The following is a 26,882-nucleotide window of genomic DNA, read 5'->3' as shown; positions in this document are numbered from 1 at the left end:
TGTGTGTGTGTGTGTGTGTGTGTGTGTGTGTGTGTGTTTGCAGAGTATTTCTATCCGGTTGGTGTTAACTCAAGTTGATGTGTTTGTGTGTGTGTTTGACCTGCGGTCAGCCTGTTCATTTAAACGTGTGTGTCGGAGAGAAGAGAGGATGGAGAGTCTGGACACCAATAGTTGGACACCCAATATACAGTAGTGCTGTCCTGAGCATTGCATTCACCTCAAACAGGTTTGATTGTTTAGCAAGCAACAGAAAAGGCATGCAAGTGGCATGTGTTTTAGAGAGCATAGGTTACATATGGACATTGACATGCTGTTGTTGCTGTCAGTGTCTGCGTCAGTCAGTCCGTCCGTTTAGACTTAACCAATACTGACAGAATGACTGACATGCAAGCGCTCTCGCTCGCTCTGTCTCTCTGTTTCTCTCTCTCTCTTTCCCTCTTTCTCTCTCGCTCTCCTTCCCCCCCTCTGCCTCACTACGTGAGTGACAGGTTGAGAGCTCGTCTTCTCACTGAGTAAGTGAGCGAACGACAGACAGAGACGTATGCTGTCCATCCTTCACTAGTCGGTGGTAACTGGTGAGTCTAGCATATGAGTGAGGGAGAGGAGAGAGGAAGAGGAGAGGGGGAAAAAGAGCAGAATTAACAACCGCAGTAGCACCTATTGTAGATTAGCCAAAGTAAGCTGGCACGTGTGATATTTTGTTAAACGTTGTAACTGGGAATATTTATTTGTGTTAAAAGCAATGATGCCAACGTTCAATTTTGAAGGTGTCCTCTGTTGAATGTGGTGGATGTAGACAGCAGTACCACGCTGAAGTGTGTTGTGGTGAGTGTGTTTGTACATGAGCATGTATCAACAGTTACCAGGGCTGGAGTTTATACTTTGGACTATAATGCATGTTGAAGTGTTGGAGTGCAGCTCTGCAGTGAGTTTCTCTGCTTTGAAAGCTCTAGGTATCTCAGCGCTGCTGATTCTATTCTAGCTATTTCTACAGGTATATATGCTGTGCTATCTATTTCTACAGGTATATATTCTGTGCCATCTACTTATACAGGTGTATATTCAAACCTATCTATTTCTACAGGTGTACATTCAGTGCTATCTATTTCTACAGGTGTATATTCAAAGCTATCGATTTCTACAGGTATATATTCTGTACTATCTATTTCTACAGGTATATATTAGGTGCTATGTATTTCTACAGGTATATATTCTGTGTTATCTATTTCTACACATATCTATTCTGTGCTCTCTCTACAGGCATATATTATGTGCTATCTATTTTTACACATATATATTCTGTACTATCTATTTCTACAGGTATACTGTATATTCGGTGCTATCTATTTCTACAGGTATATATTCTGTGCTATCTATTTCTACACGTATATATTCTGTACTATCTATTTCTACAGGTATATATTAGGTGCTATGTATTTCTACAGGTATATATTCTGTGTTATCTATTTCTACACATATATATTCTGTGCTCTCTCTACAGGCATATATTATGTGCTATCTATTTTTACACATATATATTCTGTACTATCTATTTCTACAGGTATACTGTATATTCGGTGCTATCTATTTCTACAGGTATATATTCTGTGCTATCTATTTCTACACGTATATATTCTGTACTATCTATTTCTACAGGTATATATTAGGTGCTATGTATTTCTACAGGTATATATTCTGTGTTATCTATTTCTACACATATATATTCTGTGCTCTCTCTACAGGCATATATTATGTGCTATCTATTTTTACACATATATATTCTGTACTATCTATTTCTACAGGTATATATTCTGTGCTATGTATTTCTACAGGTATATATTATGTGCTATCTATTTCTACAGGTATATATTATGTGCTATCTATTTCTACAGGTATATATTATGTGCTATCTATTTCTACAGGTATATATTATGTACTATCTATTTTTACAGGTATACTGTGCTATGTATTTCTACACGTATATATTCTGTACTATCTATTTCTACAGGTATATATTATGTGCTCTCTCTACAGGGATATATTATGTGCTATCTATTTTTACACATATATATTCTGTACTATCTATTTCTACAGGTATATATTCTGTGCTATGTATTTCTACAGGTATATATTATGTGCTATCTATTTCTACACATATATATTCTGTGCTCTCTCTACAGGCATATATTATGTGCTATCTATTTTTACACATATATTCTGTACTATCTATTTCTACAGGTATATTTATGTGCTATCTATTTCTACAGGTATATATTATGTGCTATCTATTTCTACACATATATATTCTGTGCTCTCTACAGGCATATATTATGTGCTATCTATTTCTACAGGTATATATTCTGTACTATCTATTTCTACAGGTATATTTATGTGCTATCTATTTCTACAGGTATATATTATGTGCTATCTATTTCTACAGGTATATATTATGTACTATCTATTTTTACAGGTATACTGTGCTATGTATTTCTACACGTATATATTCTGTACTATCTATTTCTACACGTATATATTCTGTACTATCTATTTCTACAGGTATATATTATGTGCTATCTATTTCTACAGGTATATATTATGTACTATCTATTTTTACAGGTATACTGTGCTATGTATTTCTACACCTATATATTCTGTACTATCTATTTCTACAGGTATATATTATGTGCTGTCTATTTCTACAGGTACAGTGGGGAGAACAAGTATTTGATACACTGCCGATTTTGCAGGTTTTCCTACTTACAAAGCATGTAGAGGTCTGTAATTTTTATCATAGGTACACTTCAACTGTGAGAGACGGAATCTAAAACAAAAATCCAGAAAATCACATTGTATGATTTTTAAATAATTAATTTGCATTTTATTGCATGACATAAGTATTTGATCACCTACCAACCAGTAAGAATTCCGGCTCTCACAGACCTGTTAGTTTTTCTTTAAGAAGCCCTCCTGTTCTCCACTCATTACCTGTATTAACTGCACCTGTTTGATCTCGTTACCTGTATAAAAGACACCTGTCCACACACTCAATCAAACAGATTCCAACCTCTCCACAATGGCCAAGACCAGAGAGCTGTGTAAGGACATCAGGGATAAAATTGTAGACCTGCACAAGGCTGGGATGGGCTACAGGACAATAGGCAAGCAGCTTGGTGAGAAGGAAACAACTGTTGGCGCAATTATTAGAAAATGGAAGAAGTTCAAGATGACGGTCAATCACCCTCGGTCTGGGGCTCCATGCAAAATTTCACCTCGTGGGGCATCAATGATCATGAGGAAGGTGAGGGATCAGCCCAGAACTACACGGCAGGACCTGGTCAATGACCTGAAGAGAGCTGGGACCACAGTCTCAAAGAAAACCATTAGTAACACACTACGCCGTCATGGATTAAAATCCTGCAGCGCACGCAAGGTCCTCCTGCTTAAGCCAGTGCATGTCCAGGCCTGTCTGAAGTTTGCCAATGACCATCTGGATGATCCAGAGGAGGAATGGGAGAAGGTCATGTGGTCTGATGAGACAAAAATAGAGCTTTTTGGTCTAACTCCACTCGCCATGTTTGGAGGAAGAAGAAGTATGAGTACAACCCCAAGAACACCATCCCAACCGTGAAGCATGGAGGTGGAAACATCATTCTTTGGGGATGCTTTTCTGCAAAGGGGACAGGACGACTACACCGTATTGAGGGGAGGATGGATGGGGCCATGTATCGCGAGATCTTGGCCAACAACCTCCTTCCCTCAGTAAGAGCATTGAAGATGGGTCGTGGCTGGGTCTTCCAGCATGACAACGACACGAAGCACACAGCCATGGCAACTAAGGAGTGGCTCCGTAAGAAGCATCTCAAGGTCCTGGAGTGGCCTAGCCAGTCTCCAGACCTGAACCCAATAGAAAATCTTTGGAGGGAGCTGAAAGTCCGTATTGCCCAGCGACAGCCCCGAAACCTGAAGGATCTGGAGAAGATCTGTAGGGAGGAGTGGGCCAAAATCCCTGCTGCAGTGTGTGCAAACCTAGTCAAGAACTACAGGAAACGTATGATCTCTGTAATTGCAAACAAAGGTTTCTGTACCAAATATTAAGTTTTGCTTTTCTGATGTATCAAATACTTATGTCATGCAATAAAATGCAAATTAATTATTTAAAAATCATACAATGTGATTTTCTGGATTTTTGTTTTAGATTCCGTCTCTCATAGTTGAAGTGTACCTATGATAAAAATTACAGACCTCTACATGCTTTGTAAGTAGGAAAACCTGCAAAATCGGCAGTGTATCAAATACTTGTTCTCCCCACTGTATATATTATGTACTATCTATTTCTACAGGTATATATTATGTACTATCTATTTCTGCAGGTATATATTATGTGTTATCTATTTCTACAGGTATATATTATGTGCTATCTATTTCTACAGGTATATATTATGTACTATCTATTTTTACAGGTATACTGTGCTATGTATTTCTACACGTATATATTCTGTACTATCTATTTCTACAGGTATATATTATGTGCTATCTATTTCTACAGGTATATATTATGTACTATCTATTTTTACAGGTATACTGTGCTATGTATTTCTACACCTATATATTCTGTACTATCTATTTCTACAGGTATATATTATGTGCTGTCTATTTCTACAGGTATATATTATGTACTATCTATTTCTACAGGTATATATTATGTGCTATCTTTTTTTTTTACATGTATATATTCTGTGCTATCTTTTTTTACATGTATATATTCTGTGCCATCTACACTGAGTGTACAACACATTGGGACATCTTCCTAACATTCTTCCATATTCTTTAGAAACCACCACGCATTGCGAGCGAACAGTGTTGAATATATACCTACCGCCAGTGTAATTCACTAAACTGACAAACTTATATGGCATATGAATATCTTGTTCGTTTAGTTAACAGACACAGTGGGCAAGTAGGTTTTTCAGACACAGTGAAATAGTAGATATTACAGTACTATCTTGTAGTATCATAGTTAGGGCCAGGAGTTTTTCAAGGGCTTCCTGTGAGCTAAGCAGGACAAACTCTAGGCCCTATGGTCAGGAAATACTCTTCAGGCATTAAGAAGCAACACTAAGGTCTACAATTTTTGGTTCAAGAAAAAACCCTGTCCCTTGTCATTTACATAGTATTATTACCTTGAACATAAAGGTCTCTGTCACTTCCTCCCTCCATCCCTCCCTCCATTCCTCCCTCCATTCCTCCATCCCTCCCTCCATTCCTCCATCCCTCCCTCCATTCCTCCCTCCATCCCTCCTCCATGCCTCCCTCCTTTCCTCCCTCCATCCCTCCTCCATGCCTCCCTCCTTTCCTCCTTCCATCCCTCCATTCCTCCCTCCATTTCTCCCTTCATTCCTCCCTCCATTCCTCCCTCCATTTCTCCCTCCATTCCTCCCTCCATTTCTCCCTTCCTCCCTCCATTCCTCCCTCCATCCCTCCATTCCTCCCTCCCTCCCTCCATCCTCCCTCCATTCCTCCCTCCATTCCTCCCTCCATCCCACCATTCCTCTCTCCATCCTCCCTCCATTCCTCCCTCCCTCCCTCCATTCCTCCCTCCATTACTCCATCCCTACCTCCATTCCTCCCTCCCTCCATTCCTCCCTCCATCCCTCCCTCCATTCCTCCCTCCATTCCTCCATCCCTCCATTCCTCCCTCCATTCCTCCCTCTCTCCTTCTGTACTTTATTACCTTGCAGTTGTTGAATCCCTCTCCGAACAGGGTGATCTCAGCGATGAGGGTGGAGTCTGGTACCACCATGGAGATAGGCCTGAACATGGACTTCAAGTTGTCAGGCAGCTCCGTACGACCGGCATAGCCTGGAGATGGAGAGAACGCTTATTAACACATGATCTCTCTCTCGCTCTGTCCCCCCTCTCTCTGTCTCCCCTTTCACTCTTTCTTCCCCGCTCTTTCCCCTTCTCTCGAACACACACTAAATCCATTTTAGAAATGTGACGGTGATTCTAACTTGAAGTAAGCCTAAATAATATAACATTTAAAAAAAGGCTTTTGTGAACTAACACTCGCACTTGACTGTAAGTCCCTCTGGATAAGAGCGTCTTCTAAATGACTCAAATGTAAATCCTCAATCCTGAATGGATATCAATGAGACATTTCTCAATACTTATACACAGATAAACTATATCTACAAAAGTATGTGGACACCCCTTCAAATGAGTGGATTTGGCTATTTCAGCCACACCCGTAGCTGACAGGTGTATAAAATCTAGCACACAGCCATGCAATCTCCATAGACAAACATTGGCAGTAGATTGGCCCTACTGAAGAGCTCAATGACTTTCAACGTGGCACCATCATTGAATGCCACCTTTCCAACAAGTCAGTTCATCAAATTTCTGCCCTGCTAGAGCTGCCCCGGTCAACTGTAAGTGCTGTTATTGTGAAGTGGAATCGTCTAGGAGCAACAACGGCTCAGCTGCGAAGTGGTAGGACACACAAGCTCACAGAACGGGATCGCCGAGTGCTGAAGCGTACAGCGCTTAAAAATCGGGAGCTTCATGAAATGGGTTTCCATGGCCGAACAGCCGCACACAAGCGTAAGATCACCATGCGCAATGCCAAGCGTCGGCTGGAGTGGTGTAAAGCTCGCCGCCATTGGACTCTGGAGCAGTGGAAACGCGTTCTCTGGAGTGATGAATCACGCTTCACCAACTGACAGTCCAACGGACGAATCTGGTTTTGGCGGATTCCAGGAGAACGCTACCTGCCACAATGCATAGTGCCAACTGTAAAGATTGGTGGAGGAGGAATAATGGTCTGGGGCTGTTTTTCATGGTTCGGGCCCCTTAATTCCAGTGAAGGGAAATCTTAACGCTACAGCATACAATGACATTCTACACAATTCTGTGCTTCCAACTTTGTGGCAACAGGTTGGGGATGGCCCTTTCCTGTTTTAGCATGACAATGCCCCCGTGCAGAAAGCAAGGTCGGTGTTGAAGAACTTGACTGGCCTGCACAGAGCCCTGACCTCAACCCCATCAAACACCTTTGGGATGAATTGGAATGCCGATTGCGATGTTCCAACATCTAGTTGAAAGCCTTCCCAGAAGAGTGGAGGCTGTTATAGCAGCAGAGAAGAATGGAGGCTGTTATAGCAGCAAAGAAGAGTGGAGGCTGTTATAGCAGCAAAGGGGGGACCAACTCCATATTAATTACCATGTCTTCTCCTCTGGGCTGCCCATGGCTATGAGGCAGATAGGGGGAGCGAGAGAGGGAGTGGCAGAGAAAGAGGGAGAAGATGAAGAGAGAGAGGGAGAGGGAGGGAGGGATGATGCTTATGACGACTGAGATACTGCAGTCTGGCTCTTTAAAGAAAGGGGGAGGGAGTGAGTGAGGGATGGATGGAGGGGAAAGAGTGAATTGAGATGAAAAGTGGGAATTGAAGAGAGGGCTGACTGACTCTGACTCCGTTATTGCTCTCTCGATATATTGCTCCTCTCTCTGCCTCTGTATTCTCTGTATCTCCTGTATTCTCTCTTCCTCATCGACAATATATATACAAAAGTATGTGGACACCCCTTCAAATGAGTGGATTTGGCTATTTCAGTCACACCCGTTGCTGACAGGTGTATACAATCGAACACACAGCCATGCAATCTCCACAGACAAATATTGGCAGTAGAATGGCCTTACTGAAGACCTCAGTGACTTTCAACGTGTCACCATCATAGGATGCCACCTTTCCAACAAGTCAGTTCGTCAAATTTCTGCCCTGCTAGAGCTGCCCCGGTCAACAGTTTTTTAAATTGTAACTTTATTTAACTAGGCAAGTCAGTTAAGAACAAAATTCTTATTTTCAATGATGGCCTAGGAACAGTGGGTTAACTGCCTTGTTCAGGGGCAGAACAAAAGATTTTTACCTTGTCAGTTCAGGGATTCGATCTTGCAACCTTTCGGTTACTAGTCCAATGCTCTAACCACTAGGCTACCAGCCGCCCCTGCTGTTATTGTGAAGTGGAAACATCTAGGAGCAAAAACGGCTCAGCCGCGAGGTGGTAGGCCACACAAGCTCTCAGAACGGGACCGCCGAGTGCTGAAGCGCATTAAAAAAGATCACCATGCGTAATGCCAAGCGTCGGCTGAAGTGGTGTAAAGCTCGCCGGCATTGCATTCTGGAGCAGTGGAAACACGTTCTCTGGAGTGATGAATCACACTTCCCATCTGGCAGTCCGATGGACGATTCTGGGTTTGAGGATGCCAGGAAAACGCTACCTGCCACAATGAATAGTGCCAACTGTAAAGTTCGGTGGAGGAGGAATAATGGTCTGGGGCTGTTTTTCATGGTTCGGGCTAGGCTCCTTAGTTCCAATGAAGGGAAATCTTAACGCTACAGCATACAATGACATTCTAGACGATTCTGTGTTTCCAACGTTGTGGCAACAGTTTGGGGAAGGCCCTTTCCTGTTTCAGTGCCCCTGTGCACAAAGCGAAGTCCATACAGAAATAATTCTTTGCCCATGATTTTACAATAAGATGTTCGACGAGCAGGTGTCCACATACTTTTGGTCATGTAGTGTATCTTCAAACACGTCAGTCTGGCAGGATCCTGTCTGGCTCTTGGTGAGAGTGTGTGAGAGACAGAAAGTGACATGTCTCGATGTCTCATCTGTCACCCTGTCTCTCTCTCTCTCTCTGTGTCTGTGTGTGTGGGTGGGTACATAATATCTTCAAGCAGCCAGCAAAGACTGTCCGTTCGTCCGTCCGTCCTTCCGTATGTCTGTCTGTCAACCATGTCTACCACTCTCTCCCTGCGTTGTCGATTGGTGGGCGTGTTAGCTTGACTGCCAGCATTGTGTGTGTGTGTGTGTGTGCGCACGGAGAAGGCTTAACGGTTTCCTCTGTGAGACACACATCTATCTTCCTGTCCTAGTGTAGAGAGCAGGTGGCTCAAGGAGGAGGGAGTATACTGGAGGGAGTACAGTAGGCTAGGGTTCAACAGCTTGTTCTGTCTTTACCTTCTCGTCTCTCGCTCTCTTTCTCCCTTTCAATTCAGCAGGCTTCCTCTCTTTCCACCTCTCTCTCTCTCTCTGTTTCCCTCCCTTCCTCCCTGCCACTGAGAGTGACCTCATGGCCGATGACCTCATCGTTAGGGAGCTCATTTGGAGGGAGAAGGGATATCTGGTGGGGTCAGGCACGAGGGGGAGGTGTAACCCTGTTGGGGCCCCTCGAGGCCCCTCTTTGGGTTAGGAGGAGGGGTGTATCTGTTCCCTCCATCTTAGGTTTCTCTTTATACTGACTGACACACTCAGTGTGTGTGTGTGTGTGTGTGTGGGTGTGTGTGACGGGCTCAGTATATAGGGTTCATTCATATCTTCTGTCTTCCTATAGATACTGTATGGGCTGTCTGTCTCTCCATGCACACCATGCAGGTGTCCAATCACTCACACACATCTCTTTCCCTCCTGTCCTTTTATTCTCCTCCCTCTCCTTGCTCTCCTCCCTCACCCTGTTCTCGCTCTCTCTCACTCTCGCTCTCAATTAGCCCTCTCCCTTTATTCTCTTCCTGCTCCCGCTCCCTCCTCCTTCCCTCTCTTCTTCTTCTCCATCCTCTCCCTCTCTCCTTCATCTCCCTCCTCTCATCCCTCCTGTCAGGTTGGGAGGGGGGGGGGAGGGGGGGGGTAGTAGTAGACCCTCTGTCTGGAGCCAGCTGTAACCTTACACCCCGACAGAAAGAGAGAGAGTGAACGACAGATCAGGAAGATGGAGAGAAGAGGGGATGAGGGGGAGAAAGGGCGGAGACTGGGGGTAACTTGATATTTAGTGATTATACATTCATCATATTTTCACAGACATTGGATATATTAATGCACACACACACACACACACACACACACACACACACACACACACACACACACATACTGTACGTCCATACACACAGTCAGTCTCTTTCTCCTAGCAATGATGTAATCCCAAGGCAACATCGCCTTGGCGATTGTCCCCTCGGAAACGGTGTGGTTTGAACTGTAGCTGATTGCATTGTCTAGGCAACTGGGAAACAAATTGCCCCGTGCCCCAAGGCAGCGATAGACAGACGGGCGGAGAGAAAAAAGAGAGCGAGGGGGAGAGAGATAAAGAGAGAGGGAAGAAGGGGAGTGAGAGGAGGAGGAGAGAGCCAAAATGAAGGCTTTATAGACGCTTTGATCATTGATATTCAGTGATGCTGAAGCTGTGATCAGCTCCGAAAACAGCTTTCATTTGAAGATTCTGTCATGATTCCTTTGTTGCTATCGCAGATACCAGCTTCTTCTGTTGCCTTGGATGTTCGTTGTGGTTTGGCAATTTGTCACAGGCGAGGAATTGAAGCTCTGTGGTTTTGTGCTGTAAATCCTGTTCTACAGTTGAGACTTCCTCTTGAGGTTATAGGCTTGATGGATTATATACAGGAATAGATCACATTGCATGTATAGAGAGTACATTTCCACAAGCACGTGTACCCGCTCGCATGCTTTGCGTTCCTTGTAGGCGAGAGTGTAGGCCTGAAATGAACAATAGTCTCCCGGCCCCTATTGGAGCCTATTGCCAATGGGCCTGGTGATCCTCTTTCGACCTGGGGTTTTCCTGGGCACTGCGGCCCCTGCGTGTGTCCTGGCCCTGGGCCAGAGCAGCCAGGGCCCTGCCTGTACCAGACTCACTCTCTGGGGGGGGGGACAAAGCTGGGTCCTATCCAGGACTGGATCTCTGGAAGACGGCAGGAGAGGAGTAGAGGAACCCCGGGCTGGCAGGGTGGGAGGAAAAAGCTCTCCTTCCCTTCTCTCCCTTCTCACCCTCTCACTTTCTCGTTCCCTTCACTTAATGTCCCTCTATCATTCTCCCTTTCTCTTCTTTCATGCACATGTTCTATTACTCTCTCTTTCTCTCGTTCTCTCTTTCTCTCTCTCTTTCTCTTTCTCTCTCTCTTTCTCTCTCTCTTTTTCTCTTTCTCTCTCTCTTTCTCTCTTCAAATTTAAGGGGCTTTATTGGCTTGGGAAACATGCTTACATTGCCAAAGCAAGTGAAATAGATAATAAACAAAAGTGAAATAAACAGTCAACATTACACTCACAAAAGTTTCAAATAATAAAGACATTTCAGATGTCATATGATGTCAAATACAGTGTTGTAATGATGTGCAAATAGTTAAATTACAAAAGAGAAAATAAATAAACATACATTTAGGTTGTATTTACAATAGTGTTTGTTCTTTACTGGTTGACCTTTACTTGTGGCAACGAGTCACAGATCTGCTGTGATGGACACTGTGGTATTTCACCCAATAGATATGAGAGTTTATCAAAATTGGGTTTGTTTTCGAATTCTTTGTGGATCTGTGTAATCTGAGGGAAATATGTGTCTCTAATATGGTCATACATTGGGCAGGAGGTTATGAGGTGCAGCTCAGTTTCCACCTCATTTTGTGGGGAGTGTGCACATAGCCTGTCTTCCCTTGAGAGCCAGGTCTGCCTACGGCGGCCTTTCTCAATAGCAAGGCTATGCTCACTGAGTCTGTACATAGTCAAATCTTTCCTTAAGTTTGGGTCAGTCACAGTGGTCAGGTATTCTGCCACTGTGTAGTCTCTGTTTAGGGCCAAATAGCATCTCTCTCTCTCTCTCTCTCTCTCTCTCACAGATCCTTTCCCACACACACTTTTTCTTGAAAGTCAGTCTTTGATTTTCTTCTCTAACTGTTACCAGCACTTTGATATTTGTCCTGTATGACTTCCCTCAAACTTCAGCAACGCCCCCTACACACACACACACACACACACTCCCATATTAACTTGCGTGTGGCACTGCCTGCCTTATTCTGTCGCCGTGTGTGGGCCCCACATCAAACCCCAGCAGCTAACTACTCTGAGGCTAATAAAGGCTAACATTAGCAGCGTTAGTGCTCTGAGCTCCATCCACACCTCTCCCGCCAGCCACCCAGGCTACCACCCATGGCGAGGAGGAGGCCAGCCCCAGAGGGAGGCCCCTGTTGTGTGCTAGGGCGTCACCCCAGCCCCTGGGTGGGTTCCTGGAGATTGGATGTGTGGTCTCCCTACTCTCTCTCTCTCTCTCTCTCTCTCTTTCTCTCTCTCTCTCTCTCTCTCTCTCTCTCTCTCTCTCTCTCTCTCTCTCTCTCCATGGTGTTGTCATTGCGACTATGCCTTCCACATCCACGACCGTAATGACACGCACGAACACACACACACACACACACACACACACACACTTCGCGTATACCCCTCACACACTTCACACAGATCATGCAAAAAATATTCACACACACTAGCCAACACTCCCACTCTCGCACACACTCACGCACAAGTAATTAGACACACACTTATATGACCTCATACTAGCGTCTGTAATGCATAACGTTAACACAGAGGCGACGTGAGTATGTTTTCACTTTAAAGGGGCAATCTGGGATTCAAACAACACGGCCAGTTACCCCGCCCCAGCTGAAGGATGGGGCTGGAGAAATGTAACCATGACTACTTCCAGTCAGCGATAATCCACATGGATGTTTAACTCTTAGTAATACTCACCTTCAGTCACCCAGATATTTATCTCTTCTCTCTCAGGCAGACAGTAGTAGTCAGACCTGCCCAGTTTACATTCCAGTGTGTGTGCGTGTGTGTGTTAGACCCTATGAACTGATGTGACGCCCGGGAGCCAGACTCCCCTCCTCATCCTCCTCACCCACTCTTAACCCCCAAACCCCACTACACATTTAGACTGTCCTCTCAGTTTACTGACACACACACACACACCCAGCTTATATAGACCCTACACAGCTCCATAACGGCTTGGTTCTATCAGTTTAAAGCTATCAGTGTTCCTATGTGGAGATCTAGGATCAGGTCGTCCTATCTTGATCCAGTCCATAACCATTAGAAGGTATAAAGGAAGTCTGATCTTGAATCAGCTTTGAGAGGAGACGAAAGAGATTCACTAGAGAGAGCAGAAAAACAGGGACTCTCTCACTGTCCGTCTCAAGGGCATGTTGACCATGACCTCAAGCAGACAGATTGGGAGGTGTGTGTGCGTCTGTGTGTGTGTGTGTGTGTGTGCGTCTGTGTGTGTGTGTGTGTCTAGAGAGAGAAAGCATGGTGAGTTAATGTTTCTAATTCTACACAGCGTTTGAAGTCAAAGTTTGGAGCTGACAGAGGAAAAACTTCAAATGCACTTCTACCCCCTCTCTCCTCTTCCTCTGTCACTCCCTCCTCTTCCTCTGTTGCTCCCTCCCTCGTTCCCTTCCTTTCTCTCTGATGTTGTGAGAGGAGCACAGGAGTGTCCTGTAGATGACACCCGGTGTGAGATTAGGCATGCTGACGCCCCTCATACACACACACACAGCTTCTCGCTCCCCATCCCATTATTAGGTTGAAAAGACAGTAGAAGTTCGATGAATTGGCCATCCAGGTGTGTGTGTGTGTGTGTGTTTGTTTGTTTGTTTGTTTGTTTGTGTGTCCAGTCAGTAGTATGACCATCTCATTTGACACAGGGCTATTTTTACTACTGCCATCTAGCTTTCTGTCTGAACTCTGTAGAGTGACTCGCTCTCACTGCGGGCCAACAATGTGTGTGTGTGTGTACACACCCACACACATTAACAAACACTCACGAATGACTGTCAGTAATACACGAGATACACGTGCCTACATGAACGAACTCACACACACACACACACACACACACACTCAACCACCGCTCTCAGGATGTGTGTGTTTGCTTGTGAGCCGTTGCTGTGTGTTTTTCGTTTCTAGGGCCTTTTTTCTTGTTGGGTGTGTGTGTGTGTATGAGAGTGTGTTCACGTGCTGCGGAGGCAGAGGCTGAACAGCTGCATGTGGTTTGTGTTTGTGTATCTGACAGCGGCTGGCCTCTCTCCTCCTCCTCCCTCTCTATCTCTCCTCCTCTCCACTTCCCCTCTCTCTCCTACCTCCCCCTCTCCTCTGCCTCTCTCATTCAATCTTTCCCTCCCCTCTACTGACTTTCATTTTCTCTCTCTCTTCCTTTTTCTCCCCCTCTCCTCTCCTCCGTTGGCCCCTCTGTCTCTCCCCTGCTGCCCTGTCTGGACCTCCACATCCGCCAGCTATCAAAGCACTGACCAGATGACACACACACACAATGCCACATTCACCGCACATACTACTTATTTTGTATCTTGGTTTTAATAGAAGCCAGATGCTAAATAGCTACGGCAGATGCACGTGCCTGTTTTCCCCCCTGCCTTGGATGTGTGTGTGTGTGTGTGTGTGTGTGTGTGTGTGTGTGTGTGTGTGTGTGTGTGTGTGTGTGTGTGTGTGTGTGTGTGTGTGTGTGTGTGTGTGTGTGTGTGTGTGTGTGTGCGTTTTCTATCTTCTCTCTGTTTTTGCTTTAGTTAGTGTCATGGTTACGGAGAGGCGGAGGGTTTTATCTAAACCTCCAGCCTCTCTCGCTGACTCAGCTGATCCTCAGCATTGAACAGGGTCTGTTTTGCAGATCATTCAACGGGGTCTGTGTTGCAGATTGTTGAATAGGGTCTGTGTTGCAGATCGTTTATTAGGGCCTGTGTTGCAGCTCGTTTAATAGGGTCTGTGTTGCAGATCATTCAACGGGGTCTGTGTTTCAGATTGTTGAATAGGGTCTGTGTTGCAGATCGTTTATTTGGGTCTGTGTTGCAGATCGTTTAATGGGGTCTGTGTTGGAGATCGTTCAACAGGGTCTGTGTTGCAGATCGTTTAATAGGGTCTGTGTTGCAGATCGTTCAACAGGGTCTGTGTTGCAGATCGTTTAACAGAGCCTGTGTTGTAGATCGTTTATTTGGGTCTGTGTTGCAGATCGTTTAATGGGGTCTGTGTTGGAGATCGTTCAACAGGGTCTGTGTTGCAGATCGTTTAATAGGGTCTGTGTTGCAGCTTGTTCAACGGGGTCTGTGTTGCAGATCGTTCAACATGGTCTGTGTTTCAGAACATTCAACCGGGTCTGTGTTGCAGATCGTTCAACAGGGTCTGTGTTTCAGATTGTTCAACAGGGTCAGTGTTGCAGATCGTTCAACAGGGTCTGTGTTTCAGATCGTTCAACAGAGTATGTTGCAGATCGTTCAGTAGGGTCTGTGTTTCAGAACGTTCATCAGGGTCTGGGTTGCAGATCGTTCAGTAGGGTCTGTGTTGCAGATCGTTCAACAGGGTCTGTGTTGCAGATTGTTCAACAGAGTCTGTTGCAGATCGTTCAGTAGGGTCTGTGTTGCAGATCGTTCAGTAGGGTCTGTGTTGCAGTTCGTTCAATAGGGTCTGTGTTGCAGATCGTTCAATAGGGTCTGTGTTGCAGATCGTTCAATAGGGTCTGTGTTGCAGATTGTTTAATAGGGTCTGTATTGCAGATCGTTCAACAGGGTCTGTGTTGCAGATCGTTTAATCGGGTCTGGGTTGCAGATCGTTCAACAGGGTCTGTGTTTCAGATCGTTCAACAGGGTCTGTGTTTCAGATCGTTCAACAGAGTCTGTTGCAGATCATTCAGTAGGGTCTTTGTTGCAGATCGTTCAATAGGGTCTGTGTTGCAGATCGTTCAATAGGGTCTGTGTTGCAGATCGTTTAATAGGGTCTGTGTTGCAGATTGTTTAATAGGGTCTGTATTGCAGAACGTTCAACAGGGTCTGTGTTGCAGATCGTTCAATAGGGTCTGTGTTGCAGATCGTTTAAAAGGGTCTGTGTTGCAGATTGTTTAATAGGGTCTGTATTGCAGAACGTTCAACTGGGTCTGTGTTGCAGATCGTTTATTGGGGCCTGTGTTGCAGATCGTTTAATAGGGTCTGTGTTGCAGATCGTTCAACAGGGTCTGTGTTGCAGATTGTTTAATAGGGTCTGTGTTGCAGATCGTTCAACAGGGTCTGAGTTGCAGATCGTTTAACAGGGTCTGAGTTGCAGATCGTTCAACAGGGTCTGTGTTTCAGATCGTTCAACAGGGTCTGTGTTTCAGATCGTTCAACAGGGTCTGTGTTGCAGATCGTTTAATAGGGTCTGTGTTGCAGATCGTTCAACAGGGTCTGTGTTGCAGATTGTTTTATATGGTCTGTGTTGCAGATCATTTAATAGGGTCTGTGTTGCAGATCGTTCAACAGGGTCTGTGTTGCAGATCGTTTAATAGGGTCTGTGTGTTTTCTGGCCGCTAGTTCAGGGCCCACTGGAAGCCAACAATTCTCAAACAGGGAAGGGTGTGTGCGTGCATTCGTATATGTGTATGAGCCCAATGTATAGGATAAGTATAAGCTGTTGGCACGCCAACGCCAGAAATGGATAGAGGTAGGCTTTTGGATGTGTGTGGGAGTGTGTGCGTGTGTGTGTGCGTGCGTGTGCTTGTGTGTGTGCGTACCTGTGTGTGTGCGTACCTGTGTGTGTGTGTGTGTGTGTGTGTGTATGGGGGGGTGGACCTTGTCTCTCATTGCTAGTTCCCAGCAGGTTAATGAATAAATAAAGGCGTGATGCCTCCCCTGTGAGCCGGTGTCTGCACACAGCAGACAGAGTGACACCACACACACACACACACACACACACACACACACACATTCCCTCATCGCACTCTGGGTGCAGCTCATAGCCACTCTGTATAATAGGAATGTTTATTAGCAGGTTGGAATCATGTAGATTTCTTTCCCTTACTCTCCCACTTAAAAAAATACTTTAGTTTACAATAGAACTCGGTATTGAAACTGTAGTATACTGTAGAATACTATACTACACACGGTAATATCCCTTGTTCATGTCTAGGACTTAGTATAGAATTTTGTAGTATACTGTAGATACTACATTATTAATATACTGATAATACTACATTGTTATCCACACAAGAAACACTAGTAAATACTACAGAAATGTCCGCAAAAACACTACATTGTTTTCACTACAGTAAATACTACAGTATTTAATTTGGATATACCCTGCCCATTCCCCTCCCCCACATCCCATTTTGTGCCATCCTTAAGTGAGAAACCTACATGCCAAGTATAGACTATATATTGTGTTCCTTACAGGTTATAGAAAAGAGCAGAAGCTCTGAGCTATCCGTTCAGACCCCAGTCCTACCTACCTACCTACCTACAGGTTATGGAAAGTTTGCTCTTTTAGTATTTTTTCCAGTAGGTTTCCTCAAAGAGGAAGCCCCTCACTTCTATGTCAAAGATAATAAAACAAAGACACTATAGTAAATACTGCAGTAATGTCCCCAGAAAACTATAGTTAATACTACAGTAATGTCCCTAGAACACTATAGTAAATACTAGTGATGCGCCGATATGACATTTTTGACCGATACCGATATCCGATATTTTCCTTGCCTCTCCAAAAAACGATACCGATAACCAATATTTACAATTTTTGCGGCCTTTTAAGCGTTCTAGTACAGTTAAATAGTTAACACACACACACACACACGGACGCAGCGGTCTAAGGTAGGCCATCTATGTAAATAAGAATTTGTTCTTAACTGACTTTCCTAGTTAAATAAAGGTTACACACACACACACCACACTGACCAAAAAGTTATTTTGTTGGCATTTATGTATGTCCCCATTACCAGTAAAACATAATCAAAACCTATTTCTTTCACTTACTTGCTGTGCTGTTTCCTTGTTCATTTGTTTCATTCTCATCCAGGATTTCTATGGAACGCCGTTTGGGTCTTTGCGTGTCAAATAACCTTGTTGACCAATCAGGACCTGAATATGACTGCACGTCACATAGTAATTTAACGCGTTCATACATTTTTTACGTAGTTATTACACATTGATTACACTATTACTCGTATTTCATATGTCACAACGATTCATCGATACGTATGCTATGATGCTGGTAAAGTTGTCTCGCGCACCTACAATGCTGGTCATAAAAAAAGCTAGCTAGCTCATGGATGCAAACAATGTTCTTCCCGAAAAACATAGCAAAACGACATAATCTGTTTCAGTAGCTATAGTTAGCTAGCTAACTATATAGCTAGGTGTCATCATCTAAAATAACCCTAATTTATAAGACAGTTCTTATTTGATAAATGGTGGTTGGACCCATCTATGTGAAGCAAGCCACAATAAGGATTAGCCACAATAGCAGACTTGTGATGCAAATGAATACAAATAGTAGAATTATGCCATAATTTAATAGATCATGCTAAATGAGGTTGGAATGTTGTTATATAAAAACAAAAGACAATCATTTGTTAATTTTACAAAAATCTGTTGAAATCACACGATGTGTTTTGAATATAACCTTTCTGGTTATAACCTTTTTCGGAAAGACAGACCTTCCAAAGGTGGGGGAGTGGCAATCTTTACCAAGGATCACCTTCAGTGCTCGGTTGTTTCCACCAAGTCTGTCCCCAAACAATTTGATTTGTTAGTTTTGTTGCTGGGTGTTATCGTCCTCCATCAGCACCGGCCTGTACCCTACCTGCCCTAAACTCTCTCCTGGCCCCTTACACCAAGTCTAAATTTGTCCTGCTACGTGACCTAAACTGGGACATGCTTAAACCACCTGGCCAAGTCCTAAAGCAATGGGACTCCCTAAATCTTTCTCAGATTATTACCAATCCCACAACGTATGACTCCAAACACCCAGAAAAGGCTACTCTTCTTGATGTTATCCTCACAAATAATCCTGATAGCTATCAGTCTGGTGTTTTCTGTAATGACCTTAGTGATCGCTGTTTTACAGTTTGTGTTCGTAATGGCTGCTCAGTGAAACGACCTGTCCTGATTTTTCATAGACGCTTGTTAAAAAACTTTAATGAGCAAGCCTTCCTTCATGAACTGGCTTCTGTAAAATGGTATAGAATCAGCTTGATCCCCTCTGTCAAAGACGCTTGGACCTTCTTTTTTGATATTTTCAGTGGTATTGTTAACCAACACGCCCCCATAAAGAAAATGAGAATTAAAAACAGGTTCAGCCCCTGGTTTGACCGTGATCTTGCAGAGTTACTCCACCTCAAGAATTGCATTTGGCGAAAGGCTCCTCACACGCATACTCAGGCTGACTGGCTCTCGTTCAGGCAAATGAGAAATAAGTGCACTCAGGCTATCCGGAAGACCAAAGTTAGTTACTTTAAGGAGCAGTTCTCTCTCTGTGGGTCAAACCCCAAGAAGTTCTTGAAAGCGGTTAAAGACCTGGAGAATAAACCCTCCTCCTCACAGCTGCCCATGTCCCTTAATATTGATGTGGTTGTTACTGACAAGAAGAACATGGCTGAGCTCTTTAATCACCACTTCATTAAGTCAGGATTCCTATTTGACTCAGCCATGCCTCCTTGCCTGTCCAACATTTCCTCATCTCCCACCCCTTCTAATGCGACTATCCCCGATGCTTCTCCATTTTTTCCCCTGCCCCTCTACAAAGTTTCTCCCTGAAGGCAGTCAGAGTCTGAGGTGCTAAAGGAGCTGCTAAAACTTGACCTCAAAAAAACATCTGGGTCAGATGGTTTAGACCCTTTCTTCTTTAAGGTTGCTGACCCTATCATCGCCAAGCCTATCTCCAACCTTTTTAACCCGTCTCTCCTTTCTGGGGAGGTTCCCATTGCTTGGAAGGCAGCCACGGTTCGTCCATTATTTAAAGGGGGAGATCAAGCTGATCCTAACTGTTATAGGCCTATTTCTATTTGGCCCTCTTTATCAAAAGTGTTGGAAAAACTTGTCAATAATCAACTGACTGGCTTTCTTGATGTCTTTAGCATTCTCTCTGGTATGCAATCTGGTTTCCGCTCAGGTTATAGATGTGTCACTGCAACCTTAAAGGTCCTCAATGATGTCATCATTGCCCTTGATTCTAAGCAATGTTGTGCTGCTATTTTTATTGACTTGGCCAAAGCTTTTGATACGGTAGACCATTCCATTCTTGTGGGCCGGCTAAGGAGTATTGGTGTCTCTGAGGGGTCCTTGGCCTGGTTTGCTAACTACGTCTCTCAAAGAGTGCAGTGTATAAAGTCAGAAAATCTGCTGTCTCAGCCACTGCCTGCCACCAAGGGAGTTCCCCAAGGCTCAATCCTAGGCCCCACGCTCTTCTCAATTTACATCAACAACATAGCTCTGGCAGTAGGAAGCTCCAGCTCTCATCCATTTATATGCAGATGATACAGTCTTATACTCAGCTGGCCCCTCCCCGGATTTTGTGTTAAATGCTCTACAACAAAGCTTTCTTAGTGTCCAACAAGCTTTCTCTACCATTAAGAAAGTAAGAAGTAAGAAGAATGCCCCTCTCCCCACAGGTGTGATTACTGCCTCTGAGGGTTTAGAGCTTAAGGTAGCCACCTCATACAAGTACTTGGGAGTATGGCTAGACGGTACACTGTTCTTCTCTCAGCACATATCAAAGCTGCAGGCTAAAGTTAAATCTAGACTTGGTTTCCTCTATCATAATCACTCCTCTTTCACCCCAGCTACCAAACTAACCCTGATTCAGATGCCCATGCTAGATTATGGAGACATAATTTATAGATCGACAGGTAAGGGTGCTCTTGAGCGGCTAGATGTTCTTTATCATTCGGCCAACAGATTTGCCACCAATGCTCCTTATAAGACACATCACTGCACTCTATACTCCTCTGTAAACTGGTCATCTCTGTATACCCGTCGCAAAACCCACTGGTTGATGTTTATTTATAAAACCCTCTTAGGCCTCACTCCCCCCTATCTGAGACATCTACTGCAGCCTCCACATACAACATCATCCTCCACATACAACACCGTTCTGCCAGTCACATTCTGTTAAAGGTCCCCAAAGCACAAACATCCCTGCGTTGCTTGTCTTTTCAGTTCGCTGCAGCTAGCGACTGGAACGAGCTGCAACAAACACTCAAACTGGACAGTTTTATCTCAATCTCTTCATTCAAAGACTCAATCATGGACACTCTTAATGACAGTTGTGGCTGCTTTGTGTGATGTATTGTTGTCTCTACCTTCTTGCCCTTTGTGCTGTTGTCTGTGCCCAATAATGTTTGTACCATGTTTTGTGCTGCTACCATGTTGTGTTGCTACCATGTTGTTGTCATGTTGTGTTGCTACCATGCTGTGTTGTCATGTGTTGCTGCCTTGCTATGTTGTCGTCTTAGGTCACTCTTTATGTATTGTTGTGGTGTCTCTCTTGTCCTGAATTTGTGTTTTGTCCTATATTTATATATATTTTTATTTTCTATTTTTAATCCCAGCCCCCGTCCCAACAGGAGGCCTTTTGGTAGGCCGTCATTGTAAATAAGAATTTGTTCTTAAGACTTGCCTAGTTAAATAAAAAATAAAATACTTACACTTTAGAATTGCATTGAGGGCATACTTATTTCACTGTCCAGCCTTATCTATGGATTGTGGATTATTGACATGGGGTATCAGTCTACTCAGTGACAACCAGAGAACATTAGCATCGCAGCTCTTATTGCGGGATTCTGAAAGATCTGTGAATTGAGCCACATTTACTGTCAACCTATGTGTATTGAACACTATTCCCGAGGAAAAACAATACTACGCGGATGTTTTGGAGTCTGATAACTCTGAGGAGGACGTTGGGAAAAAATATATTGGGTATTGTGTAGACTCTTACCCCATTTCATTGATCCCCAATTCTTAGGTAAAGCTGTACAGTGCAATATGAATGTCAAGATACACAATAGGCTGACTGGGGAGGTGGTTTCATAGTATATTGTGAAGCTAATAGCAGTGGCGCTATTACTGTGTAACTCCGGTAGGGCAACATCTGAACAATAGCGCACTTGGTAACGTTAGCGTGTACCGGTGCTCGACCAGTCACGAAAGCCAACATCACCCACGACAGAGAACGGTTAATTGTCAAGGGCAATGAATTCCATTATCTTGGCGTTAATGGATTTTGCCTTTGAGTTGTCTCGCTGAAATGTTCTTACTCTTTCAAATGACTGCTCGACTTGTTGACTCCTCGATCCACACAGCAGACATTGTGGGCTAGGTTAGGAATGCTGTGTTGCACGTGTAGCGCAACATTTTACGTGGCGTCATTACGTCCTGTACCTACGTTATATAGGTCAGCTTTGACATTGGTTTTTCACATCGGCGTTAAACCAGACATCGGCCAATACCGATGTTGCCATTTTTAGCTAATATCGGCCGATTCCGATATGTTCAAATCAAATTTTATTTGTCACATACACATGGTTAGCAGATGTTAATGCGAGTGTAGCGAAATGCTTGTGCTTCTAGTTCCGACAATGCAGTAATAACCAACAAGTAATCTAACCTAACAATTCCACAACTACTACCTTATACACACAAGTGTAAAGGGATAAAGAATATGTACATAAAGCTATATGAATGAGTGATGGTACAGAACGGCATAGGCAAGATGCAGTAGATGGTATAGAGTACAGTATATACATATGAGATGAGTAATGTAGGGTATGTAAACATAAAGTGGCATAGTTTAAAGTGGCTAGTGATACATGTATTACATAAAGATGGCAAGATGCAGTAGATGATATAGAGTACAGTATATACATATACATATGAGATGAGTAATGTAGGGTATGTAAACATTATATTAAGTGGCATTGTTTAAAGTGGCTAGTGGTACATTTTTACATAATTCCCATCAATTACCATTATTAAAGTGGCTGGAGTTGAGTCAGTATGTTGGCAGCGGCCACTAAATGTTAGTGGTGGCTGTTTAACAGTCTGATGGCCTTGAGATAGAAGCTAGATGTTCACCGATATATCGTGCATCCCTAGTAAATAATGTAATGTCCCCAAAACACTACAGTAAATACTACAATAATGTCCCCAAAACACTACAGTAAATACTGCAGTAATGTCCCCAGAACACTACAGTAAATACTGCAGTAATGTCCCCAAAACACTACAGTAAATACTACAGTAATGTCCCCAAAACACTACAGTAAATACTACAATAATGTCCCCAAAACACTACAGTAAATACTAGAGTAATGTCCCCAAAACACTACAGTAAATACTACAATAATGTCCCCAAAACACTACAGTAAATACTGCAGTAATGTCCCCAAAACACTACAGTAAATACTACAATAATGTCCCCAAAACACTACAGTAAATACTAGAGTAATGTCCCCAAAACACTACAGTAAATACTACAATAATGTCCCCAAAACACTATAGTAAATACTAGAGTAATGTCCCCAAAACACTACAGTAAATACTAGAGTAATGTCCCCAAAACACTACAGTAAATACTACAATAATGTCCCCAAAACACTATAGTAAATACTAGAGTAATGTCCCCAAAACACTATAGTAAATACTGCAGTAATGTCCCCAAAACACTACAGTAAATACTAGAGTAATGTCCCCAAAACACTATAGTAAATACTGCAGTAATGTCCCCAAAACACTACAGTAAATACTACAGTAATGTCCCCAAAACACTATAGTAAATACTACAGTAATGTCCCCAAAACACTACAGTAAATACTACAGTAATGTCCCCAAAACACTACAGTAAATACTAGAGTAATGTCCCCAAAACACTATAGTACATACTACAGTAATGTCCCCAAAACACTACAGTAAATACTAGAGTAATGTCCCCAAAACACTATAGTAAATACTACAGTAATGTCCCCAAAACACTACAGTAAATACTACAGTAATGTCCCCAAAACACTACAGTAAATACTAGAGTAATGTCCCCAAAACACTATAGTACATACTACAGTACTCTACAGTGCGCAAAAACAATATAGTAAATACTTAAGCAATAATGTCCGAGGAGGTGTGGTACATGGCCAATATACCACAGCTAAGGGCTGTTCTTAAGCACGACGCAACGTGGAATGCCTGGATGCAGCCCTTAGCCGTGTTATAGTGGCCATATACCACAAATCCCAGAAGTGCCTTCTTGCTATTATAAACTGGTTACCAACATAATTAGAACAGTAAAAAATGTGTTTTTGTCATACCCTTGGTACAAGGTCTGATATACCACAGCTTTCAGCCAATCAGCATTCAGGGCTCGAACCACCCGGTTTATAATATAGTATATACTACTCTCTTTTTTTTACTACAGTATTTATACTGTAGTAAACTGTAACTACTACATTATACTACAAAGTGAATACTACAGTAAAGTCAGCAAACACACTACAGTGAATACTAGAGTATTCCTACCATAGTATACGCTATAGTATTTTTTAGTTTGGGCTCTGACTCTCTGTCCTGTGTAATGTGAGTGTGTGCATGCATGTGCGCTGTTCATTATGCATCTGTGGGGGTGGTGGTTTGTGTTTTGGTATACGCACAAGTGTGTGTGTTTGTGTGCTCTCTCTTGTGCCGTGTGTAGAATCGCTTTCATTGCGAAGAGCCAGAGCTTTCAGTTAGACCTAATCTCTCCCTTCACAGAGCAACAGACCCCTTCCACCACACGGGAGGGCTTTGAATGACAGCATTGGACTAACCTTGACACACACACACACACACACAGTTAAGCACTGACTACACTAACAGAGATATCCAGATGCGAACCCTACACAATGTATCGGGCTATCACACACACACACACACACACACACACACACACACACACACACACACACACACACACACACACACACACACACACACACACACACACACACACACGTCAGCATCCCAGAGCCTTCCTTGGTTGTAGCAGCAGGTCAGGTGCCAGAGGTGAGAGGTCAGGGGGATTGGTCATCAGATGAAAGCCCCGGGTCGCAGAGGTGGCTCTGCCAGAGGGTTAAAGGTCAGGACAGGCGGTCCTGCCTCTGCACGTGCCCGAAGGAAGGTGTCCTAGCAGCCAGGCCTAGTGGGGGAGGGGATGCTGAGTAAATATGTAAATAGCTGTGTCCACGTCGTACAGAGACACACGCAGGAGAATTCTCACAATGTCTACAAAAAAAAGCCCAATCCAGACAGTACTTTTTAATAAGGGAGTTTGGATCTTTTAATGTATGTGACAAAATACTTTGTATGTGCTATAGCAGTGTCGTGGCGAGTGGAGTGACCTATGCCATTGTGTGCTGGAATTTAGTGCAGGACATGTTCATAAAAAGGCTGCAAGTAAATACCCCACATGATCATGGACAATGACACACACCCACTCCACAGCACTCTGAGGACACACACCCACTCCACAGCACTCTGATGACACACACCCACTCCACAGTACTCTGATGACCCACACCCATTCCACAGCACTCTGATGACCCACACCCACTCCACAGCACTGTGATGACCCACACCCACTCCACAGCACTGTGATGACCCACACCCACTCCACAGCACTCTATAATTCAACACAGGAGCAGCTTCAGTAGCAGGTCCATCCTGCCCAGATGTTCCACAGAGAGGTTTAGACGGTCATTTCTACTGACAGCCAGGAGGCTTTTTATTGCTTGTAATTGATTAACTGTTTATGAGGTCTCTCTATAGGAAAATGTCGTTGCCTGTTTCCCCCCAGTGTGGGATAGAAAACAACACTTGAATCAGACTATTCTTTTAGGGAGACTACGGTTGGTGCAGGGGCCTTTATATGTCTTAATGTGTTGGACATTGTTGCGTGTCCTGTCATTGTATGTCATTGATGATGCCTGCGGGGATAAAACACTTTCCCATGTTGGGATTAATAAAGTAATACTATACTCTAATCTAATCTACACACAGGAGTAGTCGCCACACACACACACACGACATACAGTGGATTCGGAAAGTATTCAGACCCCCTGACTTTTTTCCACGTTACGTTACAGCCTTATTCTAAAATTGATGAAATTGTTTTTTTCCCCTCATCAATCTACACACAATACCTCATAATGAAAAAGCGAAAGCAGGTTTTTAGAAATGTTTGCAAATTTATTACAAAAAAACCCTGAAATATGACATTTACATAAGTATTCACATCCTTTACTCAGTACTTTGTTGAAGCACCTTTGGCAGCGATTACAGCTTTGAGTCTTCTTGGGTATGACGCTACAAGCTTGGCACACCTGTATTTGGGGAGTTTCTCCCATTATTCTCTGCAGATCCTCTCAAGTTCGGTCAGGTTGGATGGGGAGCATCGCTGCACAGCTATTTTCAGGTCTGTCCAGAGATGTTCGATCGGGTTCAAGTCCGGGCTCCGGATGGGCCACTCAAGAACATTCAGAGACTTGTCCCGAAGCCACTCCTGCGTTGTCTTAGCTGTGTGCTTAGGGTCGTTGTCCTGTTGGAAGGTCAACCTTCGCCCCAAACTGAGGTCCTGAGCCCTCTGAGGCAGGTTTTCATCAAGGATCTCTCTTTGCTCTGTTCATCATTCCCTCGATCCTGACTAGTCTCCCAGTCCCTGCCTCTGAAAAACATCCCCACAACATGATGCTGCCACCACCATGCTTCACCGTAGGGATGGTGCCAGGTTTCCTCCAGACGTGACGCTTGGCATTCAGGGCACAGAGTTCAATCCAGAGAAACTTGTTTCTCATGGTCTGAGAGTCCTTTTGGTGCTGTCATGTGCCTTTTACTGAGGAGTGGCTTCCGTCTGGCCACTCTACCAAATAGGTCTGATTGGTGGAGTGCTGCAGAGATGGTTCTCCTTCTAGGGCGGCAGGTTGGGCCAGTAGCCAAAAGGTTACTGGATCGAATCCCCGAACTGACATGGTAAAAATCTGTCGTTCTACCCCTGAGCAAGGCAATTAACCCTCTGTTCCCCGGTAGGCCGTCATTGTAAATAAGAATTAGTAGTTAAATAAAGGGTTTAAAAAATATATATATATATATTCTCCCTTCTCCACAGAGAAACTCTGGAGCTCTGTCAGAGTGACCACTGTGTTCTTGTTCACCTCCCTGATCAAGACACTTCTCCCCCGATTGCTCAGTTTGGCCGGGCGGCCAGCTCTAGGAAGAGTC

General features: G+C 43.8%; 1 protein-coding gene and 1 non-coding gene across 3 annotated transcripts in view; both read left to right on the top strand.

Moving 5' to 3' along the window:
• LOC139534451 (lysine-specific demethylase 6B-like) overlaps positions 1 to 26,882 on the top strand; it is a 165,273-nt gene that overhangs the window by 37,104 nt on the left and 101,287 nt on the right. The gene's annotated exons all lie outside the window — the stretch shown is intronic.
• LOC139534965 (U7 small nuclear RNA) lies at positions 17,116 to 17,171 on the top strand. The gene has a single exon (XR_011667051.1). It is a non-coding gene; the product is annotated as a U7 small nuclear RNA (small nuclear RNA).

This window comes from Salvelinus alpinus, chromosome 11, assembly GCF_045679555.1.
Source record: "Salvelinus alpinus chromosome 11, SLU_Salpinus.1, whole genome shotgun sequence".
NCBI lineage: Eukaryota > Metazoa > Chordata > Actinopteri > Salmoniformes > Salmonidae > Salvelinus > Salvelinus alpinus.
This window is presented reverse-complemented; position numbering and strand designations above follow the sequence as displayed.